The sequence below is a fragment of the Lissotriton helveticus genome, chromosome 10 (genome assembly GCF_964261635.1).
Source record: "Lissotriton helveticus chromosome 10, aLisHel1.1, whole genome shotgun sequence".
Taxonomy (NCBI): Eukaryota; Metazoa; Chordata; class Amphibia; order Caudata; family Salamandridae; genus Lissotriton; species Lissotriton helveticus.
The window spans coordinates 375,645,960-375,660,196 of NC_136071.1; the positions used below are offsets into that span (position 1 = coordinate 375,645,960).

At 42.5% G+C, this 14,237-nt stretch overlaps 1 protein-coding gene across 4 annotated transcripts in view; it reads left to right on the forward strand.

Annotated features, from left to right (window-relative positions):
* Positions 1-1,740: 1,740 nt before the first annotated feature.
* LOC144784054 (uncharacterized) overlaps positions 1,741-14,237 on the forward strand; it is a 284,352-nt gene continuing 271,855 nt past the window's right edge. For 3 of the 4 annotated variants that reach the window (XM_078662750.1, XM_078662749.1, XM_078662752.1), the window contains exon 1: positions 1,741-1,915. The gene's annotated coding sequence lies outside the window, so the exon portion shown is untranslated. The remainder of the gene's footprint in view (positions 1,916-14,237) is intronic. The other variant, XM_078662751.1, reaches the window with a different exon arrangement.

Below are 14,237 nucleotides of genomic sequence, written 5' to 3' on the forward strand. Positions count from 1 at the left end.
CAGGCTTACCAGGTTTATCCAAAAATGGTGGTTGAGTGATATTTTTAACTGAAGACATTTTGTGATAGCAGAAAACAGTATGCTAGTATTAGACTATTATACCTTTACACAGGTAGAAGAAACAACAACCAAAAATAATTAGTTTGTAATGAGAATAAACACAGAGTATTTCTTGTATTTCTTGAACGAGAGTCAGACCTCCACAGAGCCGAATAACTGCTCAAAGTGACATAAAAAAAATAGTCTTACGTCTTAAATTCATAAAACGGTTCTTGAAGGAATAGAGAGGAGCATACAATCCCATTCCAGAGTCGAGAGAAACTCGGGAGAAATGCTCCGACGTTTCATAAAACGATCATCCGGGTAACAAAATTGCGCCACGTTGTTTACGTAGTGCTGGGTGGTTCACGGTACGTTTGTGCGCTGTAAAATGCTGCCGAAACGCTGCACGTCACTGAAGAACGTAGAACGCTGTACGTGACTGAAGAGCGTAGAACGACTTCAAGAAGCGCCGCACTCCACCACCGCTCTCAGGTTCGTGAACGTTAGAAAAAGCAGCGTGCAACTGAGAATTCCGGTAAGGGTCCTGTATTCCTTTAAATTCACGACCAACAGATGCCCAACAAAAGTTAATTAACGATGATCAACACAAATCGACTACCATGCGAGGTTGAATTCTGGAACAATGTAGACCATCAGTCCACGAGACCCAATTTTTTTAAAGCAATTTCTCAAGACAATTCTTCCAAGACAGTCAAAAATTGCACATATCACCATACTCGACCTTGTCCTACCGCAATTCGAACCGTCTCACGTATTCTTATCCTTTGAGACAATGTCAATGCTGACGTAGGGAATATCGTGGTCAGTTGATGACTTCTGAAGACTTGTAAATCCAATCTTGTTTCAACTCCAAACAGATAAAAATTCTTTGCGTGGGTCGGTGAGTGAATTAACCCCTTGCATGTGGCCGTGATTCTGCGCCTGTGTGGCAAAATCGCAAGTGGGCGGGTTCATGACGGCCCCCAGCCGTCATCAGCACACGAACACCGCGGTGCATGACGGACGGGGGCCGTCATCTGCATGCAAGGGGTTAAAATCCCGATTGTCGCCAATATGTAATGAGTCAAAGAGACATTACATATGAAAAGAAAAGATGAGTCCATTCAGCAACTGAAGCTACAGAAGGCACCTCGAGTACCAGAACACTCCATACAGTCAAAGCCAAACATAATATTACATGTGTAACATTCCACTAGTTAACATTCCAATAAAGAGATACATTACATCACCACTACAATGCCACACTCAGCAATCTGAAACCTTGGCAGCTATGTTGTGCCTTTTATTATTGCAGGTTTTTTAAACACGTAAATCAAAGGCATTGTCATTTACAATGCTAAAAGCTCAAAATCACGGAAATGCGAGACCTATTGCATTGCAAATGCTTGTTTCATTTCCCACGAGGCTGTCATTTGACCGTGATCATTGATGATGCCACGATAAACAAATAGTTTGCTCGGGGGTCTGCTGCTTCTGTCTGCCCACGCCGAGGCAGAGATGAGGTGCTCTCTCCTTAAGGGGGCGTAGCCACAGAAGAGCTGTTGGAGCTGGCCAATAGGGCACATCTCCGAATCCTTCAGGGGCTATACGATCCTCCATGTAATTCAATTAGTCGCGGCCCTATCCACTTAAGTCTCCTCCCCCAGGAGGCCCCTCCTTCACTGTGTGTTTTATTTCTGCGGCTTCTCTGACTGTTAGACGGAAAGGCAAGGAAGGGAGCCTGACTGTTTTGCAGAGAGCATGCGTTCGCTGGCCGCAGTGAAAGGGAGGTCCGCCTTCGATATTCGCCGCAGTTTGTGCTTGCCGTTACATATCTGAATCACCAGAGTTGAGGAAAAGCAGCTTGGATTCGGTAAGTGTTGTTCGAGCGCATGCCCCCCACCAAGTGATTGTTCTAAAGGGTAGGCAGGCGATGGGAAGCATACTTCAAAAGTCTCCCTCAAAGAGAGCAATAATGATTATTAGTCATGTGGCCGAGAGACTCGCACCCAGTTATGTTACGTCAGGAGCGTTTATAAACTGGTTTAAGTCATCAAACAGCAGATATAGGGGACCCTGTATAATCATAGTTAAGGAAGAAACCGTTCTAAACACATAATTGTACTGCGGTGGGTAAATGTATTGTTAGGAGTAACAGAAAATATAGGAAAGAAAAATATTTTATTAACTCGGATGGCCATTCCTCAAAAATGTTACGGGAGACCTTAATAACAATCAAAAGTCAGTCCACGCACACTTTAAAGACTGATTTTAGAGAGCCACTAGATAATAGAGTGTCCCGGTGACTACTGTCAAAATAAAGTTTGTTCGCACCTATATCACATTTAAATGTTCACATCTATTTCAGGAGTGTATGTGGCCATTCACATGCCTTTAAGTGATGTTATGTCAAATTCAGTTCTTTTGGGGATGAATTAACTTCTTGAAGATCGTTGCCCCAAGAGTTCTTCTTGGAGGACTTGCGTTTGTTTTGATTTGACACCAGTACTGTAGCCAGCGATAAAATGTCCACACATTTCCTGAACTGACAACGACAGTGCTCTGCTGGGCTCCTTAGGTGATCAGCGTATTGCACTGAAGTAAATATGACTGCTTCTGACCTCTTTGTCCACCCCTGCAGCGCCCCTTCACTCAACAGTCGGTCCCAGCATTAGTGTTGGCTGGTGATTTTTTAAAGTTGTGGGGCGTAATACCTGCCAGGAGTTCACCCCATTTTTTTTCCAAAATTTGCCTCACTCACATTTACTCTCCCCCTCACTCACTGGAACTCACATTATCTCGCTTACTCATTCTCATTTACTCACTTCCACTTATTGTTGCACATATACAAATGTACTCATACTCGCCTGTTCTCATTTTCACTTACAAGCAATTGCACTCACCCTTTCTCACTCACTGACTCTGGGCCCTGTTGCAACTGCACCTGCTGCAGCATTGATAGCTACACCCCGGACTCCCTTTCACTGCCTCTCACAATCTCCAATCACTCACTCCTAATGCACTCCACTCCTTCACTTACTTCCTCATACTCACTGACTTATTCATATACACTCTCAAACTCAGATTCTCATTGGCCTTTAGGATGCACTGAAAGTGCCCTAACAGCCAAATTTTAGCAGATATATACAGTGTTGCCTGAGGCATGTGCAGTATGTCTGTTAAATAAAATGAATTCTGCCTTTGTTAGGAGACAGTAGTTGAACTATACCCCTCAGACATGTGCAATCCAGACATCCAGCTACAGAGAGCTGTGTTTTGAAACAGCCCTCTGCGGCGGGATCATCCCTCAATCCCCTCTTTCTGTAATCAGGAGCCTGGAGATGTGCAGGGTCTCAGAAAGACAAAGTACGGAATTTGGGGCTTAGGAGGAGGGGGAGCTGGACTCAGGACATCAGGGGGTCAGGACCGTGTCATCTAACGTCCGCTTTAAATTGATTCAATTTAATGTAATACACCAGGTTTATTAATCCCCAAAACCTTGCACGCTATCTACCCAAAGCAATCCTCCTCCTGGTCCAGGTGCAATCATATGGACGCAGACTTCATCCATATTGAATGGAGCTGGCAGATATAGTCGGCGATTGGCACGAGGTCTTGGCCTCTGTGTGTGGGGCCACTGGATAGGCCACTTCCAGGCATATAGAGCAATGCCTCCTAGGACAGGTGTAGTCGAATAATAATTTAAGTGGGAAGTTCTTGATGTTGAAGCTCACACTAGCCAAACAACGGTTTGCCATATGATGGTTGTCCCCAAGAGCCCCCACGTTTGCCGAGTGGAAGAAGGATATAGCTGAATGGGCAAATGCGAAGGAATATCATATGCGGAATACCCATAGGGATGACAAACTTGTGGATGGTTTGCAGGCGTGGGCTAGGATGCTTGCTGAGCTGTTGGACCCCCCGGCATTCGTCCTCCTTGAACTAAGTGGACGTTAAGTTGGGCCCATGAGTGGGGGGGGGTTCAAGGATCACCAATACCCGGGATGAGGCGGCGGGTATGGGCCCCCTTTCCAAAATCTGATCTGTCGGTTCCCTATGCTGTACTGGGACTGGAATGTGGGGTTCTGAGTGGGCAGAGATTCTGCTTGCTACTCCATTCTGTCTTTATGCTGACCTGTGATATAATATGAACTTGCTGATGTAAAATGCCAATAAAAACCTATAGATTTGAAAAAAATAATAAATTGAGCTCAACACCAACACCCAGGGGACCTCAACATAGAAGATCTGTACACATATTTAGAGGTTCCCCGTATTTACTTTCCCTTAATATTTGGAGCCTGTTTTAGTTGGGCACAAACTAGGTGAGATTCAGCTCACTATGGCCTGATAAAGTTTGTATGACACGTCTTAACACAGTCACCTTTGTGGAGTGATAACATAAGGACAGTTGTCCTATAATATTAGGTACATTGCCTCAGAAGAGCTTTACTACATTCATGTGTAATTTTGCCCTGCCTTGTTAGAAGTCAACACTTGAGACACATTTCAATGAAGTGATGATACTGATCTAGTTAACATGGTATGGATACGCACTAGTTATCTCAGGTCTTGCCTACACAGTATATGCGTTGTGCTGCAAGACTTGGAAGGTCCTTGATTTACCCCCGCCATATTATTATGGCAGGGGTATCGAGGTGGACGGAAAGTCCGTCCGCTGCTTTTCTGCCAGTCGGCATCCATATTAGGATGTGTGTTTGCAAAGGCCTTACCATGGCGGTGATGCTGCTATGGAAAGGTTGGCGGGGAACAGCTATGAGGGCCCATTGCGGGCCTTTGGGGGGGTGAGGGGCTGGCCTGGGGGGGTACCTATGGTACCCCCCCTACACTGCCATGCACAACATGCCATTTTGACATTGCAGTGGGTGCTGCTCACAGCAGCACCCGCCCACGGCCGGACTGGCCATAGTGGGCACCGGGCAATTCCCCTGGTGCGCCGCACGGGTGGGGGGCTGGTTTGGGGGCCCCTGGGGGCCGTTTTTGTTACAGGGCCGTTTTTGCATCAGCTCTGTAACAAATTTGGCCGAAAACCGGCCCTGGCAAAGAGCTCGGCGGCACCCACAACCTCCGGGGGGGTGGGGGGAGCACTTTGCCAGGGCCGGTTTTGGTTCCCAGTACGGCCCTGCACCCGCTGCAATGTCAAGATTGCGGAATGCGACCGCCAGGGTGGCGGTCGCATCCTAATCAGTGTGCGGGACCGCCGCACGCCTGGTGGACGGTCTCAGCACTGCTAGGGTGACGGGCGGACAAAAGTCCACCCGCCATCCTAATAAGCGCCATACTGTTTACGATTCAGTGGGCTTACAGCTTGCCCACAGCATACCATTAGTTGTTGTCAATTGTATTCTCATTTGCATTCTTTTTATTGTTGAGCTCCTGTAGGTTTCCCTTTCTTTTTTGTGTTAGATCCTTTCTGGACATGGACAAAGTACATGTGTTCTTCCCTGTTGTTTTGCAACATTTTGGATGTGCAGTGTGCTTTCCTACTTTTAACCAAGGCATATGGCTTCCTATTGATGTTGCTTCCATCCTATCTGCTGTCTTTCTTGATGATTTAGTTACTTACACCCAAACTGTACTACTCAATGCCACTCTACATCACTCCACTCTATGCCCCACTCCATGCCACTCTACACCACTGCACTCTATCCGAGCAACTCTATTTTAAAGTCCATGCCATGCTGGAACTGGAGGTACATGCACACAAGGGAGCACATGTTGTGCTCCCCTGGGTGTATCCACATGACGTGAGTCTCTAGGGGGCCCCGTAGACCTTCATGAAATCAGTGGGGTTGAGGAAAGTCTGAATATGCTTGACGGGACCACGGCGGTCCCGCCAAGCATATTGATGCCTCTTGACCGCCGCACCACCGACAGGGAATGGCAGTTCCCTGGCAGAGTCGGCGGTCCCAGGATGGCATGACCACTAAGGTCGTAATGTGGCGGTCACAAGACCGCCAATGCTGCTCTCACCATGAGTCTAGCGGTCCGAGGACCGCCAGACTCTCAATTGGCACCTGTATGTGGATCACTGCCACAATATCGTGGTAAACCGTATCCTTGACAAAAATATTTTGTCAAAAATATCGTTTACCACAATATTGTGCTCCAAAACCAACAATTTTAAGTACAAAGATATCAGAAAAAAATATTGTTGACACTAATATCTTTCAAAAATAGTTAAAAATTAAATATTTTTATTTTTGGGTTTAAATTAGTAAATGTTAAATATTTTAATATATAAATTAAATATATTCCATTAAAACTTAATATATACTTATATAAACATGCAAACACGTGTTTGTGTATATATATATATATATATATATATATGTGTGTGTAGAGTGTAAAAAAGTATATAAATATTTATTGTTGTAAAAAAGATATGTCACAACATTAGAAAAATATGTAATTTATATTATACAACTGTCAATATGAATGTTTCTTTGTATTTGTGGTAATACATTTTAACCTTTTAATAAAATAGACTGTGAAGTAATTTTATGAATTATGTTACACTATATAAATATAACATACATAATAAAAGTATAAACAGGAGAAAAAATATATTAATTAATGTAGACAATAAATAAAATATATTCCTTTCCACCTTTGTCTAAAACGAGGCGCACTCACATTGGATTAAAATAACCATGCAACTAGCCAGAATCTGCGTGAACCTTCCATTTTTAATTATTAGCCCAACGCGTTTCAGATATTCCATATCCTTGTTCACGGGCTGACGACACATGAACAATTCGATCATAGGGATAAATAAAATATAAAAGATTGAAAAATCCAAAAATCACGTTTACAAAAAAAAATGTAAACATCAAATGTAAAAATAAAGTCAAATAATAGAAAAAATCAATTAATGATCTAAAATTTATTTAACCAATATCGTGAGAACTGTTGGAGTCTAAGAATATTAAATATACTATTCCTACTCTAGTTTATGCAACAGTAGGGAAAGTGTTTAACTTCGGAGATGGTAAAATTTAGTATTCCCACTCTAATCTGTGAAACAGTAAGGAAAATGTTTGACTTCGGAGGTATAAATTTACTATTTCCTCTCCAAACAGCACAACAGTAGGGAAAGTGTTGAACTGCGAAGAGCTAAATTTTACTATCCCTACTGCACTAAGCAAGAGTCAGGATAATACTTCATTTAAAACACATTACACATATGAATAACCCCATAAACGTAGTAAAAACATGAAACTCATAAAAAGAAAAAATAATGAACATAAAAAAATACGTACATATAGGTGTGTTAAAGTTTAAAATTTATCAATTTACATAATTGCTATTCAGTAATAAATAATTTTCAATTGATAAATGCTTGTTATTCAATTATTAATTTCTCACACCGTACCCCTACAAAACTATCAGCACACATCAAGAATAGAACTAAACAAGTAGCTAGTCCATAATTTACATATTTAAAATGAATTAAATAATTAACATTTAATAGTTAATTATTTCTTTATTAATTTCCCACCCTAAACCCTCTACAAACCTAGCATCCCACAACAAAAATGTAATGTTATAGAATTGAGGTTTTCTCTATTTACATATTTAAAATTAAATCACATAATTTATAAGTAGTAGTTAACTGTTAATTAATTAGTGAAATAACTTCCTGCACTATACTCCTACAAACTTAGCATCCTAAAACAAAAGTAAATCACTATTACATAGTTTACATAATTAAAAATCAAATAAATAATGACTACACATTTAATAATTGTTAATTATTTCTTAATTAAGTTGTCACCCTAAACCCCTACAAGCCTAGCAACCCACAACTAAAATTAAATGAAATTAAGTTTTGCATAATTTACATATTTAAAATTAAACTAAATAATTTGCAACTAGTGATTAATGGTTAATACGTTATTAATTAATTAACTTCCCATCCTGCACTCCTGCAAACCAAGCAGCCCACAACCATAATGTAAGTAAAATAAGTATTCCATAAATTACATAATCAAAAATCAATGAAATGATTAACAATTCCCTCCCCTACAAACCCAACAACCCGCTGCAACCCTACAAATTACTATAAAACATGTATTAAAAATTCTAAGTAACTTAAAATTGCATGCTATATTTTAAAAGATTTATAACATTTATATAAATAATAGTAACACAAAATTAATATAAACTAAAACACATCAAAATAACAAACATATTATTTGTAAGCACTAAATTAGTAAAAACGATATTTAAAACATCAATATTACATACCTCACCCAATGATACTTTTGTCAACAATGTTCATGCGTCATAATATTTGTGTGTCTCAATAGTTACTTTCTGATATTTCTGTCTCCCGATATTTTTAAAACAATATAAAAAACTTTTTATTGGTTTTATTACAACATATGGCATGGATACACGAGTTGTGAGGAGCAGTGCTTAACATTACAAAATTACATATATTACAGAGTGAAGCAGCTTTAACACCAGATATTATCATATGCTGTTTAGGTATTATAAAATTTCCATCAATGAGGATTGGAACCTTAGTTTGAAGGCCGGTCAGGAAGGGTATGAACAAGGGGGGTGTGGTAAATAAATAAATAATACCCTATTTTTGACTAGACATATATCATAACAGATAGCTCAATAAATAAGAGTCAAGATTCGAGGTAGTAGGAGTTTTGCAGGTTTAATACAGCATAAGGACAGGAACAGGACAACCTGCATAGGAATAGGATGACAGGGCCCAGCAGCTGCTGGGGCTGGATCTGGGATGAGCGCGCTGACTTTTAATAACAATACATGAGCATATATACATAACGCAAACACATAGCATTACATTGCAGTAGGCGTAGCAGTGGGTGGAGCAGAAGGCGTGACGCGTAGCAGTCGCGAAAGATAAGGGTAAAAAGAGGTGTAACAGGGCGTATACATAGACATGTGATGCAAACGTAACAGAATATGTCATGAATGGGGCGGAAACCATGGAGGGGGCTACCTAAGGAGCCGGGACCTCTAACCTGATGGTGCGCGCAAACTAGCAATGACGTATCACTAGGAGAAGCTGGGGGCTATGAACTCTGTGCTAGGAGCAGAGACTGAAGTCTGGAGAGTCAGGGCGACATGTACCTAAACAGTATCTAGTATCTGATGTTTAGAGAACATGTTGATATAAACTAGAAGTCAGGAGGGGAAAGGCTAACTTGATTCTAAGACTGGACCATGCATTATTCTACATGTAGTGCGTGATGAAGAATATTAAATGACCATTAAATGCAGTATTTCTCTAAAGTGGAGACGTGAAGGCTAGACAATGACGGAAACTATTGATGCGATTCAGTAGCTTAGGAATGCAGAGATGGAGGGCTGAACTGATAACTGGAATCATAACATACTTTTGGCAGACTCAGAGACTGAGCCAGGCTGGGCCGGGCACTGCAAGGCAGGAAGTAAGTGAAGGGTCGAGGATACAGGTGGGGGCTGTATCGCTCCTCAGCGAGGTTTCTGGAGACAGGAGCTGAATCTGATGTCCAGGCCCTTTTGAGGCCTAGAAACGGGGACTTTATAATAGAATAACGTGCACACTGAGAAACGTGGCAACGTAGCTTTACATAGGCCTGATATTCGTAGTATTCACGAGGACTGGAAACTGGCATACTAGAGGTGGACACAACTGTAATTGCGTCATTAATCGGACATGGGGAATGCATATGCATATTTAATCATGCACACATAACATATGATGGATGACACGTAGGGACACAGAACATGGCAAAATTTACTTTTCCACATTCCCTCCTTGTCACTACGTTTCCATCAGGAAACATCAATTTTCATGATACCATCTATCATTTCATACAGTATCATTTGCTCGTCTCGAATTATCCTGGAACGGGATTTAGAACGGGGCTTGGGACTAGGAATACAAGAGGTAGCACAAATGCCGCAAATCGCAGGGCCACATTGTATACAGAGGCAGCAGCTAAATATGATCGCTACTGCAATACCTAGAAAGGACAATATTTTCCATCCCCAGGCGGAAATTATATTCCAGAACCAACCGGACCATGTCCAGGTGCCTGGATCTTGGTGTATCAGATGGGCAATTTTATGGAGTCTGGTTATAGCTGAATAAACAGACGGCGCGTTATTTGGAATGAAAATGCAGCAACTAGATCCGATGACTACAGGCCCCGCCCCTATCGGCCAGTATGACGTCAAGGACGAGACGATTCTGTAAAACGACAAATCTCATAGCAGATTGCTCTTCGGTTAAGTTACCTAGAGCAGAGGCAGTCTCATTTACTACAGCTTCGAGGGTTCTGGTTAACCTACGGATCAGTTTACTATTCTGGATAGGTCCTATAAAGAAAAAGAAACCTCTGTTGAAATCTGTATACTGTTCTAGAGCAGTTTCAGTATAATCGACAATTGGGGACTCCCTTCTATGTCTAATGTGTACTAGATGTGTGTTTCTATGATAATCAGGTGGGGCTAGAAAAACTGGTGGCAGTAGGAAGGCAATGTAACAGGTTCCCTCCCAATCGAGGGGCAAACGAACATATGCGGTTTGACCACAAATAAAATAAGAATGACGTGAAGCTTTGAAAATAGATTTCCCACTGTCACTATACTTGACAATAGTAGTACATTCACTGTGTCCTACATGTACGGAACCATAATTACGGACACATAATTCGCCTTTGACTGGTAGTACTGAAATAGCAGGTAAGTCTGGAGTAGTATCAGACTGAACATTCAGGACCATGAAATTCGACGAATAATTACCTAAATTATACACTTCATTTTCTAGATCTAAACCTGTTCTGTGGGGAAGACCTTGCTTGTCTGGAAAACATGTACTGTTAAGAAAGGACATATCTGTTGAGGATGACGTTAACGTGGACCATGCTCCACACGAACCATTATGTGAAAATGGATAAGGAAAAAGTGGCAGAACTCCCTTCGGTGTCTGGAAAGGGGGGAGTCGACCACACACCCAACAATTAGTGGCATTGCTGGACTGGTGTGAGTAATGTAACATGCGGATAAATGAGTTATTTCGCATAGCGAGGCGGTAAGAGTTCATGAGGAGGCAGATCACTAAACGTGTGCTCTACTGTAGCATTAGCAGACTTATTTACACGAAGAACTGGGAAGTACAAGAAACATGCATAACTGGTGCAGGAAATCATAATGCTGAGAAACAATATGAAACATAGAAAAACGATACATCGGATTGAGTTTTGACTAACTCTCTCACTATGGGGGTCTATTTTATACATGTCAGAAACAGTCTAACCGTTTCACCTAGGGGAGGACTTAGACAATCAAACTGACTGACTTATTTTACTAGACCGGAGTTTTAGCTTGTACTCCTGTTGCGGAGTTTTCTCTAACAGGGGAGGGGTTGTAGCAATGTCTTTTGCGGGACAGTCCTTGAGAACAATGCTTTGGCAATCCTTCAAATCCTGGGAAATGTTCTTTAAGACGGGTTTCAGTCCATTAAAAAGTTTGACATGAGAAAGGTGCACCCAGCCTTTGCGTCCTTCCAACTTCACGGCTGTACGGGTGGTGAGGAGGACCTGTCGGGGCTCTTTCCAACGAGGCTCCAGCGGACTTGATCTGTCAAAGTTGCGGACCATCACCATGGATCCTGGAACGATTTCGTGCGGTGCCACCTCGGTATTGTCTGGAAATGCGGCAGCAACCTGTGAACGACATGAGTTGAGGGCAGACATCAAGGAAGCTAGGTAATCTGTCAGCATATTACTTGAAACATCGGTAATACTTCGGGGTCTAGGAGTACCCCACATGTTAGGGGGGCGGCCGAATACGACCTCGTACGGGGACAGACCTGATCTGGAATGTGCGACCATGCGCATATAAAACAAAGCGACTGGCAGAGCTACTAGCCAGTCCACACCTTTTTCTTTACACACTTTTGCAATACGGATTTTCAGGGTCTGATTATGTCTCTCTACGAGACCGGCTGCTTCAGGATGGCGTACACAATGAAACTTCCACTGGTACCCTAGCAAAAGGGAAACATGCTTCATGAGTTCAGATGAGAATGGCTGGCCGTTGTCAGAATATACGACTCTAGGGAGTCCATAACGGGGGAAAAACTCACGAACCAACTGCTTGGCAGTGGTCGCGGCTGTGTAATCTGGGACTGGATATGCTTCTGTCCACCTGGACAAAGCGCATACAACTACAAGGACATACTTGAAACCTCGACATCGCTCCATCTGAATATAATCCATCTGGAGGACTTCAAAAGGGTGGTCAGGGGGCTGGAATCCACCTTGTTCCACCGGGACACTTTTACCTGGATTAAACTGACAACATATCATACAGGTACGGACTTTCTGCTTGGCTGCAGCTCGTAAATGCTTGTTGAACCAAATGTTCTGGATACTGTCTAACATAGCTTTTTCTCCTAAATGTGCTGGACTATGTGCGGTGTTGATAATGACTTGAACCATAGAGTCGGGGAGAAACCATGTGGTTCTACCCTTCGTTAACCATCCTTGATCTGTCTGGACCCCTCCTTGTTCGGACCATTTCTTGATTTCTTCGGGAGTAGCGTGTAACTGGATATCTATGACATCTTGTGTAGGGTCCTTAACTGTCATACATGTAATCGGATCTGGAGTGTGTGTCATGTTAACTGGAATGTCTAGAGTCTGTGCTGTAAGCTTGGCTGTGCGATCTGCTAGATCATTACCTTGAGAAATAATGTCAGTAACTTTCGTATGTGCTTTGCATTTCATGATAGCAATAGATGTCGGTAAATGTATGGCATCTAACAGAGCTTGAATAAGGAGACCATGCTGAATCTTGGTTCCATGAGAAGTCATGAAACCTCTCTCCTGCCAGAGCACTCCGAAGTCGTGTACAACTCCAAATGCGTAACGTGAATCTGTGTAAACATTAACTTTCAAGTTCTTGGCGTGTATACAGGCTTGTGTCAGAGCAACTAGCTCTGCTGCTTGAGCGGACAGAGTGTCAATACGGTGTGTCTCAATAACTTCGGTGTCAGTAGTCACTGCATACGCGGCGACTAGTTCTCCTGTACTAGTTCTCATACATGAACCATCCACATAAAGTGTCAGGTCGGGATCTGGTAACGGAATATCTGTCAGATCTTGTCTTGGCTTTGTCGTAATGTTAACTACTTCCACGCAATCATGTGTGGCAGAATTCGAAGTAACTGATGGTAACAGTGTAGCAGGGTTCAGGATGTTGCAGCGTCTGATTTCTATGTGTGGCTGGAACAGTGTCAATTCATAACCTGTTAAACGTGCAATTGTCAAGTGCTGAGTTTGTGTTCGGTTTAAAAGAACTTCCACGGAATGTGGAACTTGTACTGTCAAGGTATGTCCTAAGACTATGGAATCACTTTGTCTGATAGCTAGTGCTGTGGCTGCAACTGACTTGAGGCACGCAGGCAGCGCCTGGGCTACAGGATCTAATGTGCTCGAAAAATAAGCACAAGGCTTGTATTGTCCTGCTTGATCTTGTGTGAGAACAGATAATGCTGTACCTTCACGTTCAGTGACAAAAAGTGTAAAAGGCTTACTGTAGTTCGGAGTAGCTAGAACTGGAGCTTGGCATAGGGCTTTCTTTAACTCGTTGAAACTAAGTGTATGTTCAGATGTCCAAGGGAGGACGGTCGATACGGCTGCCTCCTGTGTCGTTAACTGTATCAGTGGTTTGGCTAGAAATGCATACTGAGGAATCCATTGTCTGCAGTAAGAAGTGAGGCCGATAAAAGCACGTACCTCCTTCTGGGTCTTGGGCTGAGGAAGACTCGCTATTAACTGGATACGGTCTGGTGTCAACTGCCTACCCCTCTTGGACAGTAAGTGTCCTAAGTAGACCACTTGCTGGACACAGAATTGAAGCTTAGAAGGGGACACCTTGTGCCCCATCTCGGCTAGGAAATACAAGACTGTAAGGGACGCTTGCTCGCAAGCACGTTCAGAACGGGCTGTGATCAGGAGATCATCGACATACTGGAGCAGGGCAGTGTCAGTTGGCATGTGAATGTTGTCTAGTTGTCTCTTGAGTGCTTGACTGTAAATACTAGGACTTTCTGTGAAACCTTGAGGAGCTCGTGTAAACATATAGCTCCTTCCATTTAAACAAAATCCGAAAAGGAACTGGCTGTCTGGATGAATAGG